We start from the raw sequence: 22,169 nt of genomic DNA on the forward strand, positions 1-22,169 counted from the left end.
ATAACTTTGCAACCTCTAAAACAGAGAGGGTTTTTGTAGAGTCTATTTGGTGTAATCTATAAGGCACTAGGTATGTACGATGCAGCAGTCTTAGAGACACCTCCATGTTCGTGGTTTGCAGGCTTCCCCTAGATAGGGTCTCCAGGCATTGGGACCATTCCTCGTTATCAAATTGAGTGTGAAGGTCATGCTCCCAGTGCTTCTGATATTGGTGCGTATAGTTAGGTGGTGGGGCATTAAGCATGGAGTAGAGATATGATAGTACACCTTTCTGCATGGGGTCATTTAGACACAGGCTTTCAAAGCGCGTGGGTTGGGTAAATGTACCCGGTTTAGCCAATTGTGTTAGAAAGTGATATAATTGTCGTAGGTTAAGCCAGGCGGAGGCCCGTGGCTTTGTAGTATCTATCAGCTGGCTCCATGTGGGTATCATTCCCCTGTTTAGATAAGTCTTGATTGTGGGATTGGTCTCTGTGGACCACCACATGAATGACTGCGCTCGGAGGCCCTCAGGGAAGTCCGGGTTGGATTTAATTTCAGTTAGCATGGAGGGTGTAGATTGGATAGGAATTGAGGATCTAACTTGTCTCCATAGTTTTAGCATATTATAGGTTATGATGGAGCTGCCTCGTACTGAACTTATATCCTTAGTGTGGGACCATAATAAGCCTTTCCATGTAAGGGGAGTGACGAGAAGGTTTTCCAAGAAAACCCATCTGGGAGCATGATCATCACTATAGATGGTCGGGAGGATCACGAGTTGGGCTGCTTTGTAGTATAAATAAAGATTGGGCACAGATAAGCCTCCTTCCTTCTTATGCCAGTAGAGTATTTTACGGGAGATTCTGGGTTTTTTATTAGCCCATATAAATTTGATTATTTCTTTTTGTAGTTTGAGTAGCTCGAATTTTTTAATTGGAGTTGGAAGAACTCTAAAATAGTATAAGATTTTGGGAAGGAGGGTCATTTTTACACTCGCGATCCTTCCAGCCCATGAGATGTTAAACTTATCCCACGACCTGAGCAGGGCCACCAGTTCTCCATACAGAGGCACATAGTTCTTGGTGTATAGTTGGGTATATTCATTAGTTAGTTTGACTCCTAGGTATTGTGTGTAATGGTCACGATGCTGAAAGTTGTGTTGGTTGGAGATCTTTAGGGCCTGGGCTTTTGTGTAATTACAGTACATCGCCTCTGATTTCTCGTAGTTGAGTTTTAGGCCAGAAAATCTCTCAAAGAATTTTAGGGCTTTCATTAGGTTGGGGATTGATATGTGGGGATTGGTAATTGTGAGGAGTATATCGTCAGCGAATAAACTGAGTTTAAACTCTTCATCTGAGATCTTGTACCCTTGAATTGAGTTGTTTTGTCTAAGGTAGGATGCTAGCGGTTCTATAATAATTGCGAATATGGCTGGGGATAATGGACATCCCTGCCTCGTTCCTCTTTGGATTGGAATTGGCGCGTTTGGGGATCCGGATAGTTTGAGGGTTGCATGTGGGGTAGAGTATATTTGGGCAAGCCAGTGCATATAGGGATCTGGCAGTCCTAGGTGTGAGAGGACATCAAACATATAAGGCCATGATATTGTGTCGAATGCTTTTTCGATATCTAATGTCAGAGTCATAAGGGGCTTTTTAGTTTTATTTGCATGTGCGATTAGGGCAACATTTTTCCTGATGTTGTCTGTGGCCTGCCTGAATGGGACAAAGCCAACTTGGTTATTTTTAACAACAGCAGGTAAGATGTTATTTATTCTACGGGCCAAGATAGATGTGAAGATTTTATAGTCTATATTGAGGAGAGAGATGGGTCTGTAGTTTTTGGGTTGAAGTGGGTCTCTGTTAGGTTTTGGGATTAATGAGATAAAGGCATCCAAGAACTCTGGGTGGGTTAGCTCTGCTTTCCTCATTGTGTTTAGGAATAATTGCAGGTGTGGGCAGAGTAGGCCTTGGAATTTTTTATAGTAGAGAGCCGTTAGGCCGTCAGGGCCCGGGGCTTTTCGGTTTTTGAGCTTTCCGATAGCAGTGTATATTTCTTCGGAGGTTATGGGGGCACTCAGTATGTTCTTGGAAGCCTCTGCTAGTTTGGGAAAATGTATTTGATGAAGGAAATCTGAAACTTTCTCATGTTGGGGCGGGGTTGTGTCAGAATAGAGAGTTTTGTAAAACTGGCGGAAGGTCTGTACGATTTTGTTTGGGTCACTAGTGACGTGTCCCTGTCTGGTTCTGAGTTTGTAAATTGTGTTGGTTTTGTGGGAATTTCTCAGTTTGGCTGCCAACCAACTATCTGGCTTGTTTGCATATTTGTAGTAATTGGCCTTCGTCCAGACTAAGGCCTTTTCAACTCTGTCTGATAGGAGAATGTGTATTTGTAGTTCTACATCTTTTATTTGCTTCAGTATGAAGTTAGAATGCTCTATTTGGTGAAGGGATCTTAAACGTTGAAGCTTATATGTGAGGTTAGCTATGTCTTCAGATGTTTTCTTTTCTTTTGGGCCCCTATTTGTATGAATTTGCCACGTATGACAGCTTTGTGCGCCATCCATATCGTGGCAGGGGAGGTGTCAGGCTTGTCGTTTTCAGAGAAGTATTGTTGGAGGCAAGTCAGTACATCTGATCGTGTTTTGGTGTTAGTAAGCAGGGATTCATTTAGGCGCCATACCCGAGGTCTGGCAACCTCGGCTCGTAAGTCGAAACAGGCCAACAGCATGTCATGATCAGATAGATGAGTGGGTATATGTCTAAGATAAGCCAGGTGTGGTACTGATGATGTGGTTACTAAAAAATGGTCGATTTTAGCATAGGTGCGATGGGCTGCAGAGAAGTGGGTGTACCCCTTTTTGTCGCCATAGAGTTCCCTCCAGGCGTCTACTAGGAAATTATTTTCTAGAAGGGTTTGAAGACGTCCTCTTTGTGTTTTAGTTAATTTATCTGGGGATGGTTTGGATTTGTCCAGTCTTTCATTTAGTGTGAGGTTAAAATCACCACACCAGATAAATAGTGAGTTGGGCTGGACAGAAATTTTCTTTTGGATAGTTTGGAAGGTCTTTAAGGCCTGGTCTGGAGGTGCATATGAGCTGATAAGGTTGATGCGCCAGGTGAACAGTGTGCCAGTCAGAATTATGTATCTACCTGCAATATCAGTTTCTGTGTTAGTTATTTCCAGAGGGAGATTTTTATGGATGAGGATCATGACCCCTCTGTGCTTCTTGGGGGCATTAGCTACAAATTTGACTGTGTAGTGTTTGTGGAAGAAAGTTGGACATGAGGTTGTGGAGAAATGCGTCTCCTGTATACATACTATATCTGGGTGGTGCCTGCTCAGGTCGTGGAACAGTTCCCTCCTCTTGTGTGGCGAGTTAAGCCCACGTGCGTTGAGCGATAATACCTTTAAGAAAACTTTGTTCGTCGAAGGTATCAGGGTGACATTGGAGCAAAACTAGATAGTTAGAGCATATTACGTTAGTTGTAGATGGGGGGGATGGCTGTGAAGGGGTAGTGAGATACAGGAACGTAATGACTAGGATTGTCGGTACAATCCTATCAAAGTGGGAATGTGAGGGGGTGGGCTTATTAATGCCTTCCTCTAACATGCCGCAATGTGTGGGTGCAGCAAGAGAACCCTGAACAGCATAGGGCTAGTTTCCATTATTGTAAATCGGGCTATGGAAATCTGGAGGATTCCAGAGGCTATTTGACGTCCTTAATATATTTTTATCTGACTCCGAGTGCTGACTCCACTGACTGTACAAGATAAACACTAAGAAAATATAACAATTAACAATAGGACCTTATCATATGATTAATCGTAGGGACCAGACCACCCGACCGGGAGGCCCCCGTGCAGGCTTCCTCAGCTCGGGGGGCCCACCCGGGCCACCCCCCCGGAAATCCGGGGGATAATTAAGTGGCCCGGGCGGGCCCCCCCGGCCTCCACCCTTTAGCCCAGGTGACCAGGCCAGCCGGGGGGTCCGCTTCAATATATTACATAAATGCGAGGGTAGAACTAGTTCAGACAACAGCAAAAATGTGCAGTTCTTCAAGATTTGCTAACAGTGAGTTTGGCACACAGATATAGCACCTTTGTAAATTTCTGTAAAGTTCCCCATTTTGGGATGAGATATTCACATCATCTTACAATGCTAACCCTGCATTATCAGTAGCAATAACAAGTCCCAAATTGTGGTGGGTGGCCTCAGACGTCCAAAAAACATAAAACCTGGAGGGTCTGAAAGTACCACATATCAATTATATAAGTATAGAAAAAATGGAGAGGCAGAGAAAAAAGTCGAAAAATTAGTAGGTAGGTTTCAGTCAGCGTCAATAGTGACATCTGGACAGGCTTTATGAACAAACAGGCGTCCAGCTAAGGAAAGTCAGTTCAAAGAATTTAGTGGTAGACTCACGGACTGCGAACAGAGGAGTCCTGGGAGGATGAGGGGCCCGCTCCCCCGGGTCTTCTTCTGTGTATTGTGTTCCATTCTCTCTCCGGCCTTGGGGGCCTTTGTGGGAGTGATTGGTCATGTTGCTGCGTTAGGGGGTCAGGAGCCTCAACCCTTATGTCTGCTTCTTGTAATATTAGCCTTCCCTCCTCCAGAGTTTTTGCATGGTGTGAGATACCGTTAATTTGGAATTGGAGTCCAAATGGGAAAGTCCATCTGTATCTAATGTTCTCTCTGATGAGGGATTGTGCGATCGGTCTCATCGCTTTTCGTTTCTGTAAGGTGAGTGGTGATAGGTCAGCATAGAGGCGTACTGATTGTGGGACGCCCGGTAGGTTAGTGAGATTTCTTGCAGCGTTCATGATCCTTTCTTTAACATCATAATAATGAAATTTCAGGACAACATCCCTAGGTAGGTCAGGATTGCGTGGTCTACCAAGTGCCCTGTGAATTCTGTCAAGACGGAACTCAGTGGGGTCAGTTTGTGGAAGGAGGGCCGCAAAGAGGGTTAGTGCTGCTTCTTTAATGTCCATTACGCTCTCCGGTAGGACTCGGATGCGAACATTTGATCGCCTCGCCCTATTTTCATAGTCTTCAAGACGTGCTTCTAGGAGCGCGATTTTGGCGTCTTGGTTATCAAGTCTAGTGTTGTCAGACTTAAGTGCATCGGCGCAGGCATCTACCCTCTGCTCCAGGTCATGGACTCGACCCCCAATCTCATGTATTTGGGCTGAGACCCCAGCTATGGCCGTTGGCAGCTCTTTGCGCAGTATGATTTGGAACTCTGCAAGGAGTTCCGCGTTAGATTCGCGTGGGGTTGCGGTGGCTGTCTGTAGCTGGCCGGGAGGTGCAGTGTGTCCCTGGGGTGGTGGTGATGGCGGCAGATGGCTGCTTGCAAGAGGGGATGCCGGCATGTGGTTGCGCTCCGGAGGGGAGGTTGGCTGAGATCGCCGCTCCGTGGGTTGGGTAGGCGAGGCTTTCCCCATAGGAGTGGAGGGTGGCGGGGACCCCTGTGAGGAGGGGGAGGCAGCGGGTGACTCACGTGGTGGCGGTGAGCTATGGCCTGAGGCCTGGCTGGAGGTGGGTGAGGCGGCCATCTTTTCCTTCTCCTTCCGCTGCTTCTTGGTGAGAAGCTCTGCAATGGATGGCTGCGCAGCAGATTCCCCGGCTTTCTCCGTTTTCTTTCCCCTCCTGGACATAATGGTAGGTAATCCTTCGCAGTTTGGTGGTTCGCTGAGCCCTTTGAGTTAAGTTTTATTGCCCTTTTCTGCTGTTCAGGCACGGAGCTCACACGGAGTACATCTACTTCCGTTGGCGCCGCGCATGCGCCCCCTCCGCCCCTGGTTTTAGGGGCACCTAGTGCGACAGTTTAGTTGCACCCGGTGCGATGTTTCGCACGCAGCGCTAAACTTTGCGCGTCAAAATGGCTTTAGGAGTGCTAAGAGGCTTTTAGGCGTGCTAACTAAGTTAGCACCCTTTTGTGAATCAAGCCCAATGTTGTTTAGCAGTCCACCATGCCAGCAAAAGTGATAAATGTCTGCTATTGTTTGGTGCCCCCTTTTCAATGTTTTCCTTCCTCGTTGAACAAAACAGCTGTAGCTTATTTGTAGAACGATCATTCCTAAAACAATCGTACAGGGCAATTGGGAACAGTTGCACCAGGAAAGAGTTATTTAGGCAGCAGACCACTGTACAATCAAGTTGTATGCCAGCGCATGATGACAGTGATGTCACAGTTGTGTCTTAATCTTTAAATACAGTGTAAGAAGCTTTACATATTCTGCACGTTTCTGAAATCAGTTACCATAGAAATTTATTCACAGCTGGATTTTCTGTAATCATTAGGGGGTTAATGTTTGGATTTCGAATCCAATATGAATAAAGTATTATACCATTTAAAGTAAATCACAACAGACGTGGAGTTGAGATGACTGACAGCCTAATAAGCTGCATGTTCTGCCAGTGTGTTTTGTTTAAAAAAAAAAACCCAAACCAAAAAATAAACAATCTTCCTGACTCGTTCACAGTAAGATCTATGTACACCCTTCTTCCTAGAACACTGCTTCTCAATATTACAGCATGAACCCCTTTATGTAAAGATCTTGTTGAGTACCCCCTATTGTAGAGGATATAATCTCAAGCACCCCTTGACACATATATATTTGTTAGGAGTGATTAATATCTGTGTATAAATGTTTGTTTTTTTTAACATTGATTTATGCTTTTAACTAGCAACAAACATTTATTCAGGGTTATCTCAAAATAGCTTATATGTGAGCTACTTAAATATGTAAAATGTAAGAATCTCTGTGTTTAAATGCAGCACAGATATTATAATGAGAGGGCTTAGCCCCTCTGCCAAAAAACAAGAATTAACAGGGCAGGCTGCATTTGAGCGATCTTACTGACTGCAGATCTGCTGCTACACCAACTTAAAAATTCTTGGATACCACTGTGGACCCTTTTGTGTCCCACCAAATCCCCCTTGTCACTGTCATTCATGGCTTGCAGGAAGCAGCTCGGAACTACCAGCCATCGGAACACTTTACAACTCCCTCTGCAGCAGTGCAGATGGCAGGCATGTGGAGTAATGGGGCAAGGTGGTAGAGCAGTCACACTGGGGTAGAGGGCAGTGTTTGAGAACAGGATGAGTCACTTCTGCAGTACTGTAAGACAAAAAGGCAAGGCCTAGAGGAAAATATATATTGCAGGTAAAGATGCATTTTTTATGTAAATATGTATTACCCACCCCCAAAGCAGTGCATAAATATACAGATTATTTTGAAATGAAAATAATGTCTGAGACCTAGAGAAGAAGTATTTAAATTTTGCCTTCGGTTGACATGTGTCTGATCTCTGATAACCACTACTGAGGGGGTTTTCCTTTCAGCGCTCCTTCTATTCATTTGCCTATAACTTAATTACTACTTTTATCACAATGAATGTATAACTTCTCTATAACTTGTTGTTGCTTTTTGCCACCAATTAGGCTTTCTTTGGGTGGTACATTTTGGTAAACATTATTTTATTCTAAATGCATTTTAATGGAAAAAATAACAAAAAAGACCAAAAAATCATTATTTCTCAGTTTTCAGACATTATATTTTTTTTAACCACTTGAGGACCCACCCTTTACCCCCCCCTTAAGGACCAGCATTGAAATATGTGATCTGTGCTGGGTGGGCTCTACAGCCCCCAGCACAGATCAGGGTGCAGGCAGAGAGATCAGATCACCCCCCTTTTTTCCCCACTAGGGGGATGATGTGCTGGGGGGGTCCGATCTCTCCTGCCTGCGTGTGGCTGGCGGGGGGGGCACCTCAAAGCCCCCCTCCGCGGCGACATTCACCCCCCTCCCTCTCCTACCTGTCCCCCCGGTGATCGGGGCTGCACAGGACGCTATCCGTCCTGTGCAGCCAGTGACAGGACGTCCCCTGTCACATGGCGGCGATCCCCGGCCGCTGATTGGCCGGGGATCGCCGATCTGCCTTACGGCGCTGCTGCGCAGCAGCGCCGTACAATGTAAACAAAGCGGATTATTTCCGCTTGTGTTTACATTTAGCCTGCGAGCCGCCATCGGCTGCTTCCTGATTAATCAGCCTGCAGCTGGCGACGCAATACTGCGTCGCTGGTCCTGCAGCTGCCACTTTGCCGACGCACGGTATAAGCGTGCGGTCGGCAAGTGGTTAAATAATGCATGCTACCATAATCAAAACCTACACATTTTATTTCCCCATTTGTCCTGGTTATAAACGGTTTAAAACGTTTAAAATATTTCCCTAGTACAGTGTATGGCGCCAATATTTTATTTGGAAAATTTTGCGTCCATAACTAATTACAAGCCCATAATTTAATAAATAACTTTAACCCTTTCGTGACCGCGTGCATTAGATTCTACGCCGCACTTGTGATTGTTCTAGCCTGATGCGGCGTACAATCTTCACCACCCGCCGTTACCACTCTCCGACGCGATCGAGGCACATATGACAGATAGGTCATATGACAGCTAACATCTCCCCTGAGAGATCAGCAGCCCTACGTGATCACCTACAGAGCTGCAGTGGGAAGGGGGGGGAGAGGAGCCACTCGCCTCCCTGCCATTCCCACGACGATTGGAGCTCCCCTCCGCTCTGGCCAGCATCTCTGCTCCCTCTGATGTTAGCGCCGGGTCCCGGCTTGATGACGTCAACAAGCCGCGACCCGGAACTGAGCGGCAGTAGGAGAAGAGATGCCAACCGGAGCAGAGGGGTCCCCTGCACCTCATCGCTGGAGCCTGGAAGGTGAGTGATGGCTGCCAGCGGCAGGGGGGATACCGGGTACAGGGGGGGCACTGTGCACAGAAAGCGCTACTAGGGATCCAGCTGCCTGATGCTCCCACAGCAAAAACGCCTGGTCCATATTAAAATAGTTCAGTCCCTAAGGTACCACATAATTATTTATGATTTTTTTTTTGTCTTTTTTTTTTTTTTTTAAATATGCATATCATCTGTTTAGGTAACTATGGGAGAGGGTAGGAGATAATATATCTTTGTGCATTATTTCCTATAACCTTTCTATAAGTATGCTAAACAGGACGTAATGCAAGGACTTATTACTCCAGTAGCTACAATGATTGTGGCATCTTATTGACACGGGGACTTAGATTAACCTCCCTGGCATTCTGATTTATGGCGGCGCACAGCCGTGATAGGTTTTTTTAAAGCTATTTTTTTAACATGTAGTTAGCCTAGCGCTAGCTACATGATTCCCCCCTCCCTGCCGAATCCCTCCCACCCCTCCGATCGCCCAACAGGAAATCCCGTTCTGAACGGGATTTCCTGTATGGGCTTCCCCCGTCCCCATGGCGACGATTGCGATGACGTCATTAACGTCGTGACATCAGGGGGAGTCCAGATCCACCCCATAGCGCAGCCTGGCGGTGATTGGCCAGGCTGCGAGGGGGGCCTCTTTTGCGGCCGGTAGCGGCAAATCAGCGGCGATCGCAACAAACATGCAGCTATCAAAGTGCTAGCTGCGTGTTTGAAAAAAAATTCGTGCAAATCTGCCCACCAGGGCCTGAACAGTGCACTGCGGCGTTACTGGACGAGCTGAGCTCGTCCGTAACGCCCAGGAGGTTAGTGAATAGGAACTGCATTCCCATTAATTTATCTCCCAACTAATGGGTGGCGGTCAGTACCCGCCCGGGATCGAGCGGCGGCAATCTGCTGCATTAGATGAATATCTACATCCCTGAGCAGGAACTGAAGTCCTGCGGGACGTAGATATACCGTCACAAACCACATAAGTCATTAAACTGCTGTCACTGCCAGAACACATTGGCCTCAATTCACTAAGCTTATCTCCTGTCTTTAATAACGTTTCTGTAGTTATCACCATGGTGACGAGGCATGTAGTATTCAGAAAACATTTTACCTCAGGCAAACCTAAAGTTAACTCTTCTGTCTTTAAGTTAACTCTTCAATCCTTAAAATAACTCCAGAATTCTAATGTTAAAGACAGGCTGTTAATTAACTGCGTGTGTAAAGAACTACAGAGGAGGTAACTTAAGGTATGAAGAGATAAGAGAACTCTCTCACTGTGTGGTGGCAAGTTTTCTCTTGCCCTATTATCTCCAGAATGATCTTAGTGAATTGAGGCCATTGACCTCAATTCACTAAGCTTGTCTCCTGTCTTTAATAATGTTTATAGAGTTATCACCATGGTGATAAGGCTTGTAGTATTCAGGAAACTTCAGGAAAAGCTAAAGTTAACTCTTCTGTCTTTAAGTTAAGGTGAGATCTCTAAAGTTAACGCTTCAATCCTTAAAATAACTCCAGAATTCTAAAGTTAAAGACAGGCTGTTTATTAACTGGCGTGAAAATAACTAGAGGAGGTAACTTAACTACAGAGGAGGTAACTTAAGGTATGAAGAGATAAGATAACTCTCTCACTGTGTGGTGGCAAGTTTTCTCTTGCCTTATTATCTCCAGCATGATTTTATTGAATTGAGGCCTATAGCCTCAATTCACTAAGATCATGCTGGAGATAATAAGGCAAGAGAAAACTTACCTCCACACAGTGGGAGTTATCTTATCTCTTCATTCCTTAAGTTACCTCCTCTGTAGTTAATTTACCTCCCCTGTAGTTATTTTCACACGCAGTTAATTAACAGCCTGTCTTGGAGAGTTAACTTAAAGACAGAAGAGTTAACTTTAGGGTTGCCTGAGGTAAAATGTTTCCTGAATACTACATGCCTTATCACCATGGTAACAACTCTAGAAACATTATTAAAGACAGGAGATAAGCTTAGTGAATTGAGGCAAATGTCATAAATGTGCAGTACGGTACTTTGATGAATATATCCTTAAATATTTAACCACTTCGCATCCAGACCTTTTTTCCCACTTATGGACCAGAGCAGTTTTGACAGTTTAGCTATGTCCTTATTTAATCAGAAATAACTTTATCCCTACTTACGACACAGAAATTAAATATATACTGTATTTTCCTGCGTATAAGACTACTTTTTAACCCTCGAAAATCTTCTGGAAAGTTGGGGGTCGTCTTATACGCCGGGTGTCATTGATGCCGGGTGATACACCCTATCCTGTTACCGCCTCTCAGATCTCCCTGCTGAGGGAGCGCAATCTATTTTTCCATACCGCTCTGATAAACAGGTAGACAAGGAGAGCTGACCAGTCGGATCCACTTTAAGGAGATTTGACCAATGCAACAAGTCAAGTGACTATATACTGTTATATACTGGGTAACACATACAGTACAGCACCAGTATCTGTTCATACACAGCACCAGTACATGATTTTTTTAATTTTTATTTTAATTTGGTGTGTGTTGGAAGAGGGGTAGTCTTATACGGCGAGTATATCCCAAACTCCATATTTTAACTGGAAAAGTTGGGGGGTCGTCTTATACGCCGGAAAATACGGTATATATATATATATATATATATATATATTTTTTTTTTCTTTTTTTTTTAAGACAAACTAGGCTTTCATTGTATGCCATTTTTTTCTCCTCGAACAATTTTGTTTTCTATGAATTTTAATGGGAAAAAAATAGAAAAAAACATTTATTTCTCAGTTTTACCAATTCCAGTTTAAAAATAAAAAGTGCTACTGTAAATAAAAAACACATTTTTTTTGGCTATTCTTACTGCTTATCACAAAACTTAGATTATGTTCCGGTCACAATTTATGGTAAAGATATTTGATTCTGAAATAATGCTGCAGAGTGTATTTTTCACTATGAAATGAGAAAATAAATGTATTTTTAATAGTAAAAATCAATCTCATTAGCTCTGGAAACATATATTCCCATTCGCCAATTAGTGCTGCATCAGATAATGCCAGAAATGTGCACAGGAGCAAGCCCAATCCTGCACAGCACTGCTTCTGCTACAAGACGTATATCTACTGACTTGTGGCTTAGATGAAGTCACAGAGGTCGTATATCTACTGACTTGTGAATAAAGTGGTTAAGCAGTTTTTATTTGGGAGAAAATATGGTTTAGACATCCAAAGCCCCAAAACATAAGGTATAGCGAGGGAAGTTGTTTTGCGGGAATATTTTCCTACTACTGGCAACAGAATTGCTTATCACCATACTTTCTTATTAAGCCATCGGGCAGAATGGCTTGACTACTTGGCAGGCAGAAAAAGAGTACACTGCGATTAAAAAGCAGCTGATTCATCATGAATCAGCTGCTCCCTTCTGTACTCGGGTGGTGGGCAGTGCTGACTTTTCCAAAGTGAATGAAACCTTGTCCCAGGGCAGCATTTGTATCTCCCTGACTTTGTAAAGTGAACCTGGCTTCCTGCCCTCTGATGTTCTTATCTGGCCCGGTTAGCTTGCAGCCTTAAATCTTGTCCCGCAGCAGTACTGGAAGAAAGGGAGAAGGGTCGCTTCCTCTGCTGTTTCACTTGTGACCAGATAGGAGATACTCCTTGTCTCCTCTTTCATTCCAACATCAATTTCGGCAAACGAACGGTACAGAGAATGCTGAAGAGAACAGAGCAGCTGATTTACTACGAATCAGCTGCTATTCAGTCACAACGTACTCTTTTTCTTCCTGTCAAGCAGAGAAGCCATTCTGCTAGACTGCTTAAAGGAATACTATCAATACCCAAGTGTACAAATAATGTCTAAGTAGCTGTGTAAACATTTTCCTACTTTTCATGTTAAATATCAGAGGCAAAAGCTGTAATTTATTGAGGGTAGGATTTAGCTATATTGGGACAAATCAATTGCAGAAGGGGTGTCTGCTTCAATGCACAACCAGAGTTGCATATCAGACTACAGAAAGCAAATATCAAACATATCAAACTCTGAAAGCAAAAAAATATGAAAAAGCTGTGACAATTAGTTACATTTCCTCTGCTCTCTTCAGACACTTCAGTCAGAAACAGAGCTCCCAACAGCTGCAACTCCTGTGTCCTGTCTCTCTCTGTCACACACAGAGCTACACATAGAGTTAACTGATCAAGTGTGAGGGGAATTTCCCCTCTCTTCATGGCTCAGTCTGCTGTCAGTTTTGGGGTCAGTAAACTTTGAATGTATTTTGCTAACAGTAAACAAAGAAGTTGCTACTAAAATGTATACACCAGTACTTAGCAGCACTTCCCAAACAATTCCTGTGTCAATTGAAAAAAAATATGGGAATCGATAGTATTCCTTTAATACAGAAGTACCTTTATCACTTTTATGGCATCTTGTTTTTCCAACCTACATAGTGGCAAGAAAAAAAATATCTCTATTTCTCATCAAAATATCTCAACCAAGATGCTGCATCTTTTTTTTTTTTTTTTAATGTAGTGAAAAATGGGAGGTTTCTCAATGGAAAACAGCCTTCTGTTTTGGCGGCTCAAGGGTAATATGCACAATACTAGGTAAGCAGTTTTTATGTTTTGGCTGATCAGCGCTATACAAGCTATTTTGTAATTCAAGGTTTTAAAAAATTACTGTTACTTTCAGTCTGCAACCAGTATAAAGACATGGGAGATTATTGAATACATGCTCACTTGGAGCCATGATAGCTAATACAGCTAACACTACACCTAGATCTTCCTTTGCAAAGACTGTGCAATTCAGCATGGAGTTCAGATTTTCTTCAAATAACAGATGAACAAAAAGTCAATCAGAACATATTTATTGGTGGAGGAAATACACGGTAGTGTTTACAACTGTTTACATACCTGACTGAGAAAAATATACAAACAGTGAAATTTAGGAGCAGCCAGTGCCTCTTTAATTCCAAGTTGTTGCAGGATTATGTACATTTTAATGCAAATTTATGCAGCTTTAAAATGAAATGGGTCATGTGAATCACACATCTGGTTAATTTTAGTGATCCATTCCAAGCTGCATATATTTGCATAATTCTGCATCAGCTCTGATTTATTTGCATCTTAATGGCCTAACCCTAGTTTCTAGATAGATAGATAGATAGATAGATAGATAGATAGATAGATAGATAGATAGATAGATAGATAGAGATCTAGATATCCCTTTGTAGTAAACTCCACGGGACTAGGAAAAGTAGTTTACTATATCAGAAGTTTACTAAATCCGAATTGGTCATGCATTGAATATTTATACAGACGCATTTGCTGGGACCTGAGGACGGCGTTTACTATATTCAGAGGTTTACTATATGAGTTTACTATAATGAGATTCTAAATATATATAATGATTATTTAAAAAGGTGTTCTCCTAAATGTTATAGAAATATTTTTGTTCTTTATAAAATTATAAATTATAAAATTAATGCATAAAGAACACAAAAACACTGTAGATTCCCTTAACGGACAGGTCCAAGCTAATTAAAAAAAAATCTTCTTACCCGGGCTTCCTCCAGCCCCTGGCTGCCATCCTGTGCCTTATATACATTTATATAGAAAAATAAGGCAATATAATGCCTTATATTTAGCCAAACTAAGTGTAAATATGAAAATATGCTCTCCATTACGCTGAAATCTTTGTCAGTGTTGTCATGTACTGTCGAAATATTTAAAATTCCCTTTTTATTTCTTTTGAAATCTATCAAGATGATTGGTACCTAAACTTTTTTACTTAGCTAAATAAATTTGTTTGCAATCCCTATAATGGAGATTGACTTATAGGGCTTGATTCACTAAGGGCCTGTTTCCACTACACGCAGATTGGATGCAGAAAAACTGACTCCAATGAATGCCTATGGGAAATCTGCACCAGAAAAATTGCGTTTAAGTGGAAACAGGCCCATCGACATTCATTGGAGTCAGTTTTTCTGCATCCAATCTGTGTGTAGTGGAAACAGGCCCTTAGACATATAGCACTCCTTTTCAAAGTGAACCCGCCTTATCAAAGTTAACACACCTCATCAGAGTAGCATAGCGAACTTATGCCTGCTAATTGGCAATGACGAGAGCTCCACTCGTCCTGCCCTGAGCCCCTGCGGGTTCGTAGCACTCGCTATGCTACTCTGATAAGGTGTGTTAACTTTGATAAGGCATGCTAACTTTGATAAGGCATACTATTTGTCTTCGTGAATCAAGCCCATAGTCTTCCAGTATTGTAACATGGAGTTAGATTACACACATGCCATACATGCCTTCATATCATACATGGAGGGGAAAGAGAAAGCATCTTGTAATCTTCCCCTATGTCACACAAGGACAGTAGAATGCAGCCACACTAGTTCTGCAATACTTGGGAGAGCACTTGTCTTTTTTCACCCTTATAAATTGAGACTGAGGGCTGGTGCACACCAAAACCCGCTAGCAGATCCGCAAAATGCTAGCAGATTTTGAAACGCTTTTTTTTATTTTTATGAGGCGTTTTGCTAGCGTTTTGCGGATTGCTGCTGCGGTTTTCAGTATAGTAGATTTCATATATTGTTACAGTAAAGCTGTTACTGAACAGCTTCTGTAACAAAAACGCCTGCAAAACCGCTCTGAACAGGCGTTTTTCAGAGCGGTTTGCGTTTTTCCTATACTTAACATTGAGGCAGAAACGCATCCGAAATCCAAAAAATGCCTCACCCAGGCATTTTTCGTTTCTGCAAAACGCCCCCCGCTCTGGTGTGCACCACCCCATTGAGATACATTGACCAAGCAGATCCGCAGCCGCAAGCGGATCTGAAAACGCCCAAAAAGCCGCTCGGTGTGCACCAGCCCTTAAGGAATGATGTATGCGGCTATCCTCACAATTGTTGGCAGCGTGTCAAGCACCCGGTTTTGTTTTTCCTCAGTCATTAGTACAGCGCTGCTGGCAAGTCTTCCATTCTGACAGTTGTGATCCTTATAAAGCTAATTTCAGCTGATTATTATGCATGTGCATCACTGTGAAGCATTTTTTTAAAATCTTTTTTTACTCATATTGCATTTTATGATCTAATAGCATTGAGCAGTGATGGCTGTGACATTGGATGTCTGACAGATGTTGAACAATAATGGATTCCTTCAGAGCGGAGACACAGACATGGAATGAGAAATTCTGAACCTGATGTTTATTTTTATAAGCCGAGTGTAAGAGAAGTACATTCAGTGCAGTGCTGATGTTTTATAGCAGTTAGATGTCACATGTTAGGGTTTTGTCAATACGTTTTTGTCAGTGAAAAATACATTTCATTTCCTGTACACATTTAAAGTGCCAAATGGCTAACAACACATTCACTGTAGTAATAAATTATATTAGTTATTGTATGGTGAGTGGTGAACATAAATGTCAGTAATATGTTCAGTAGTATATGCAAACAGTTGCCCACAAGTGCCTGTCCTAGATTTCTGGGTAAGTATTAACTGATTTTATAATGATGTACTACTGAAGCAATTTTTTTTCCTTTAGCTTTAGACTGATGCACTTTCCTCATAAACGTGTTGATGGTGAAAAGCTGAAGGTGATTCAATATTCAGGTGGTCATTGTTTTTTCTCACTCTGTTACTGCCCCAGAAACCATATGTTTCTCTATGCCCACGATCAAAAGTGAAAATAGCATATGGAGCTGCCCCTTAGTTAATAAGTACTGGAAATCTGTTACACACTTTTTGCGTGATACTATACAACTACCAGTGATCCTAGATGTACAGCTATGCTTGTTGGGAATTTTGGGTGATCTGCCCTGCAGCAAAAATCAATCAATCCTTATCAAAATTCTTTTATTTTATGCCAGGAAAGCCATAACCTTGAAATGGAAACTACCATCAGTTCCCACTATAAGAGATTGGAAAAAACTAGTAAACTCAGCACTCCCACTATACAAGCTCACATACCAATCACGAAATCAATTCAAAAAATTTGACAAAGTCTGGTATAGGTGGGTAAATGCTGCGGAAACTACGATCCCTAATCTTGACATAAACATAGCTGTTCAGGATCTTCAATGGGTTTAATGACGACTATAGATATATTTCTATGTACTATTACCTTTTCAGTGTACTGATCATCAGCGATCAGCGATCTGTGCAAGTGGTGAGAAACTGTAATCTTGTTCTGAAAAATATTTGTAACCTGTTGTACTGTCGAATTCAACCGTATATTGATTATTGTAACTATTTACATGTATGCTGGATTTGCCTTTCTTTTCTCTTCTATGTTTTTCTTTTCTCTTTCTTTTATCTTGATGTTTTTTTTTGTTCTCTGTATTTTAAACAATAAAAATTCTCTTAAAAAAAAAAAAAAGTGAAAATAGCTTTAACACCCTAACAAAAATATGGTATATACTGGAACCCAGAACCTTTCCACTTGTGGCCAGTCATCCTTCCTCCCCCATAGTGGCCCACTGTTCTGCTGTCCTCCTAGCAGAGTGGACACAGCCTCGGAAGAAGCACCAACAGTTGCAAAATGGCCCTCAGGCTACTCTGTGCCTGAACCCACTGTGTGACTTTCCCCCGGATCCACGGTATGTGCTGATTGTTCCACCTTGACTCTACATCTAACCGCATATTGTGTAAGCAGCTAACTCACGAACACCAAGAAATTGGATGTTTTACTGCAGCATAAACTTGCACTTTCATATCTGCAGCATTGTAGTGCCAACTTTCCTCTCTTTCCCACCAGCCTCTCCTTGCAGAGTAGCACAGGGAGCACTGTAATATTTACCTATTCCAACCTTCCTCCCAGCAGCCACACATTCTGTGCTGTCATCCTCCAGCTCCCGATCACATGACACGCATCAGGAGCTGGAGGTTAACATCATAAAGCATGTGGCTTCAGGAAAGAAATGGAGACCCGACAGAGCATGAAACAGGTAAATATAACCGCGCTCCCTGTGCTACTTTGCAAGATGGGAGGAGGAGCAGGCCCCATGAGCCCTGCCCCCCCCCTCCCTTGTGCAGACACAGGGGCTATTTTTACTAGAGACAGGATCACAGTCACTCCACCACTCTGGCCTCTGGTTCAGGACCAGTTCATTTAAAGGTGTCACAAGAGTGAGGGGCTGTAGACCTGAGGAAGGACAATGCCCGAAACATGTTGTGTGTACCCCTGTCTGCTCCAAATACAGTTGCATTGCTGAGACATTAGTCTCATTAGTCTGCGTTATTTATTCTTATCCAGTGGGGCTATTTTTACACCTGTGATCCACCCTGCCATGGAAACTTTGTTTCTTTTATTCTTTTCAAAAGCACTTCCTGGAATCAACCTGTATAAGGATGGCTGCTAACCTGCTTACACATTTCTGTGAATATCACACTCTATTCATGTTGGATGATCCAATGTTTTAATGTAACCTTAATCAAAGTGATGTTAATGTATATTGAAAGACCCAGATTTTCATTTTGACAGATTACAGCATTTCTATTGTAATAAAGAACACCAGATAAAAGCCCTATTCTTTTATATGCTGGACCTTATGTGATCTAGAGGCGATTGACTGCTGTGTGAGAGTTGTGAAATTCTGGATATACTTGCTGTTGTGCGTCTTCTGGTAATATATTGTTACCTAGTTTGGTTGAAAAAAAGACATCCATTCATCAAACTCACCCCCCAAAAAATGGTACAACATTACCCTCCAACTTCATCTATACCAGTTGATACAGAGGAAGGTTAAAAATCCTTACAAGGCTTGGGCCAATTAGCCTTAAAGTGGATCTACACTGAGAACTACCTCTCTTCTGTCAAAGATTAGCCTCAGCATGATAAACTTTAGGCTCCGTTTACATCTGCTGGTGAAACCTGCGCTGCTTTCCCCTTCGCTACCACATGGGGCTGCAAAATAAGCAATGAAAGTCTATGGAGAGTTTCACACCTATTGCAGCCCGGTGCGGTGAGCCGGAAGTATTCAATCTGATGCAAGGGCTGCGGGGTAATGCGAGTCTATAGGGGCCACAGGAAGTGCAAACAACCGAGCACCGTGCCTCGTTGGACACATGCGCGGACCCACGGGAATCCCAGTGATGTACTTCCTGCCCAGCTGCATTTATGTCACTGGATGGGGGCAGGTCTATGCATGTGGCCCTGTCACAGCACTGCGGTGCAGGGTCACATGAAGAAAAATTTGTGCAGTCTCCCCTGCCATGCGATCACAGCACCGCTCCACTATAGTGTAAAACCGGCCTTAGGCCTAGTTCACATTGCTCAGTTGCTTTCCAGAATAATTTTGCATGTCAAATCACTGCTCAGGCAATTCGATGCGCCTGTTCACAGTACTGCGCTGTAACCGTTTACGTTCTTATAAATCGTTGCATGCAGGCTTTGTATTAAAGTCTATGTCCAGTCTCCATTGCAGTTCACACTCATTATAACGTGTTATGACTCAGACTGCTATGAATCTAGCCTTAGGGGGAAAAGTTCTTCATCATGGTTCATGGAAATCCTAAAAAAATGAAGTTTTACTTTGATTCACTTCACTAGAAGAACTGAAGGGGTTAGGCTTGTGTTTACACAGGGCAGAGAACCGCTAGAAATTACCGAATTACAGTCAGGGATGTCCTTCAATGCAAGGAAAGTATCTTAGCCCCCTTAAATGCAGATATTCCTGAGGTCATATGTTCCACATTGTAACCTCTCTCACTGTAAAGAACGTTTTTTCTCCATGCGCAGATTGTGGCCCCTACTTCCTAGTCCTTTGTACAAGCCCAGGGACAAAAAGATGATTTTCCAAACTTTGTGCCTTTTGTGATGATATAGTTGAATGTGATATCCCATTGATACTTCATGTCTTTACTCCATGCACTGCAGTATAGAGAACGCAATTCATTTTAGAACAGAAGTGTTCAGACAAGGAAACAACTCAGTCTTCCAGAACAGAAGGATCCCATTTAGATTTACACAGTCCTTCAAGTGAACCTCCGGACTAAAAATCTACTCAGCAGAACTGAAAAAGCTTGGTGTTTGCTTTAACAGTTTCACAGCATCGGAACTTTGTTTTTCTTACCAAAGCATCATTTTTAGCTAAGCTCCACCCATCAAAGAAAAAAAGCCGGGGCTTTTGATGGGATTTCCTATGTTGTTCACGTTGCCTAGCAACTGGGAGAGGTGCTCAGGACACAGGACAATTGTAACTGTGTCTTATGCTCCCTAACGCCTCCTTTCAACCAAAAAGATGGCTGCCATCATGAAATCAAACATTTGCCTGTTCTTTTAAAATAGGGTGGGTAAGAGATTATATTACCTATCTCTTTTAATTAACATAACGAATGTAACTTAATGACAGTATGTTTGTTTAGGCTGAAGTTCCTCTTTAACCTCATTAGTGAAAAGACATTTTAAAATACAACTTTGTGGCTTTCACTATCATAGAAGCAAATAAAGGAGTTCTTTGAAATTTCTACACTGTCATTGTTGCAAGAAAGCATACTTTGTGCTCATCTTCATGTGCGTTTATTCATCACTTTGATTTGTGTTTATGAAGCATTTTGAATGGAACTTGGATTCAGAGACTGAATCCTGAAAGCAATATTGCAGAGTTGTTTTAGCCTGCATTTGAAGTATATTTCATTTGTATTTGCTTATGGGTTTTGTTTCTAGTGCAGACTGTCTAGTCTCTGCAAATAGACAGGCAGCAAACCTAGTATGAAGCTGCCCTTTAGGTGCTCCACTTCCTTTACTCATACTGGACCACAAGTAAAAAAAATCACTGTTTCAAGTGGCCATTACCACACATCACTAAAACTACATTGTAATTTATTAAGCAAGCAAGGTTGAACAATTTTAATAATGTGCAGATATTAAGAGAGACAAATATCAATAAAATGCAGGGATTATCAGCGATAAGAAGATATTAATGTAATGCAGATACCAGTGGCAAGCAGATGATACCAATTTTAAGCAGATATAAATCACATGCAAATATTAAAAATGATAAGCAGATAATGGCAATCACATGCAAATAATATGAGTGACCGGAAGTTGACAATAGGTAAATTTGAGTGACGGGCAGAAACTGATAGGTTTTTTCTGTTAACAGTTAGAGATGTCCCGAACAGTTCGCCGGCGAACGGTTCCAGGCGAACTTCGGTGGTTTGCATTTGCCTGCCAAAGGCGAACTTTCCCGGAAGTTCAATTCGCCCCATAATGCTCTATTAAACAAAACTTTGACCCTCTACATCACAATCAGCAGGCACATTGTTGCCAATCAGACTGCACTCACTGGTGGAGCCCCCCCCTTATACAAGGCAAGGTCCTTGAGCCATTTGACTCACTCGTCTGCCTATACTAATTAGTTAAGGGACAGCTGCTACACACTCTGCTAGGGAGATTTTAATTAGCCTCTTGTGGGCTTCTCCTCCCACCTCCCTTCTACCTATTCCCTTCTCCCGGAGGGAGGAGGGTCTCATCTGCCAGGGAATTCAAGTATTTCAAAAACCAGCTTACATACCGTGGCTGGGATTTGAACCCAGGTCTCGGTGTATGGTAGGTAACTAACATATCCATTATACCACCAACACTACTAGCTGAAACTAGCCTAGCATGTACCATTTATGCTCGAACCAAGAGAATGAATCTACCTGGCTATCTTAGGTTCTCTTTGGACAACTGTTGAACACAAAAGGCAAGGCCATGCCTGGCTACATATCCGTAAGCAGTGGCTGGATATGTAATGGTTAAGGGCTCTGCCTCTGACACAGGAGACCAGGGTTCAAATCTCGGCTCTGTTTGCTCAGTAAGCCAGCACCTATTCAGTAGGAGACCTTAGGCAAGTCTTCCTAACACTGCTACTGCCTATAGAGCGTCCCCTAGTGGCTGCAGCTCTGGCGCTTTGAGTCCGCCAGGAGAAAAGTGTGATATAAATGTTATTTGTCTTGTCTAATTTTTCTTTTGAATTGAGCATAAATGGTACATGCTAGGCTAGCTTCAGCTAGAAGTGTTGGTGGTATAATGGATATGTTAGTTACCTACCATACACTGAGACCTGGGTTCAATCCCCAGCTACGGTATGTAAGCTGGCTTTTGAAATACTGGAATTCCCTGGCAGATGAGACCCTCCTCCCTCCGGTAGGAGGGAATAGGTAGAAGGGTAGGAGGGTGGTCCAGGTATTAGAACCCTTGAAACATGTTTTCTATCATTTTTCTAGACAGTAGAAATTTTTGTAAATTTTGAAGTTCGCATCCCCATTGAAGTCTATTGCAGTTCGCGAACTTTTTTCGCGAACCGAACTTTACGTGGAGGTTCAGGGTTTGCGAACCGAAAATCAGAGGTTCGCGACATCTCTATTAACAGTTAGTTATGGGCAGATTCTAGTGGAAGGCAGGTAATGACAGTAGATTTTACTATTAGGCAGTGATTGGTAGATTATAATGACAGGCTGGT

At 42.6% G+C, this 22,169-nt stretch overlaps 1 protein-coding gene across 6 annotated transcripts in view; it reads left to right on the plus strand.

The window, feature by feature from the left end:
- The window catches only part of CAMKK1 (calcium/calmodulin dependent protein kinase kinase 1), a 350,786-nt gene that overhangs the window by 252,189 nt on the left and 76,428 nt on the right, over positions 1–22,169 (plus strand). The gene's annotated exons all lie outside the window — the stretch shown is intronic.

The sequence above is a fragment of the Hyperolius riggenbachi genome, chromosome 2 (genome assembly GCF_040937935.1).
Source record: "Hyperolius riggenbachi isolate aHypRig1 chromosome 2, aHypRig1.pri, whole genome shotgun sequence".
Taxonomy (NCBI): domain Eukaryota; kingdom Metazoa; phylum Chordata; class Amphibia; order Anura; family Hyperoliidae; genus Hyperolius; species Hyperolius riggenbachi.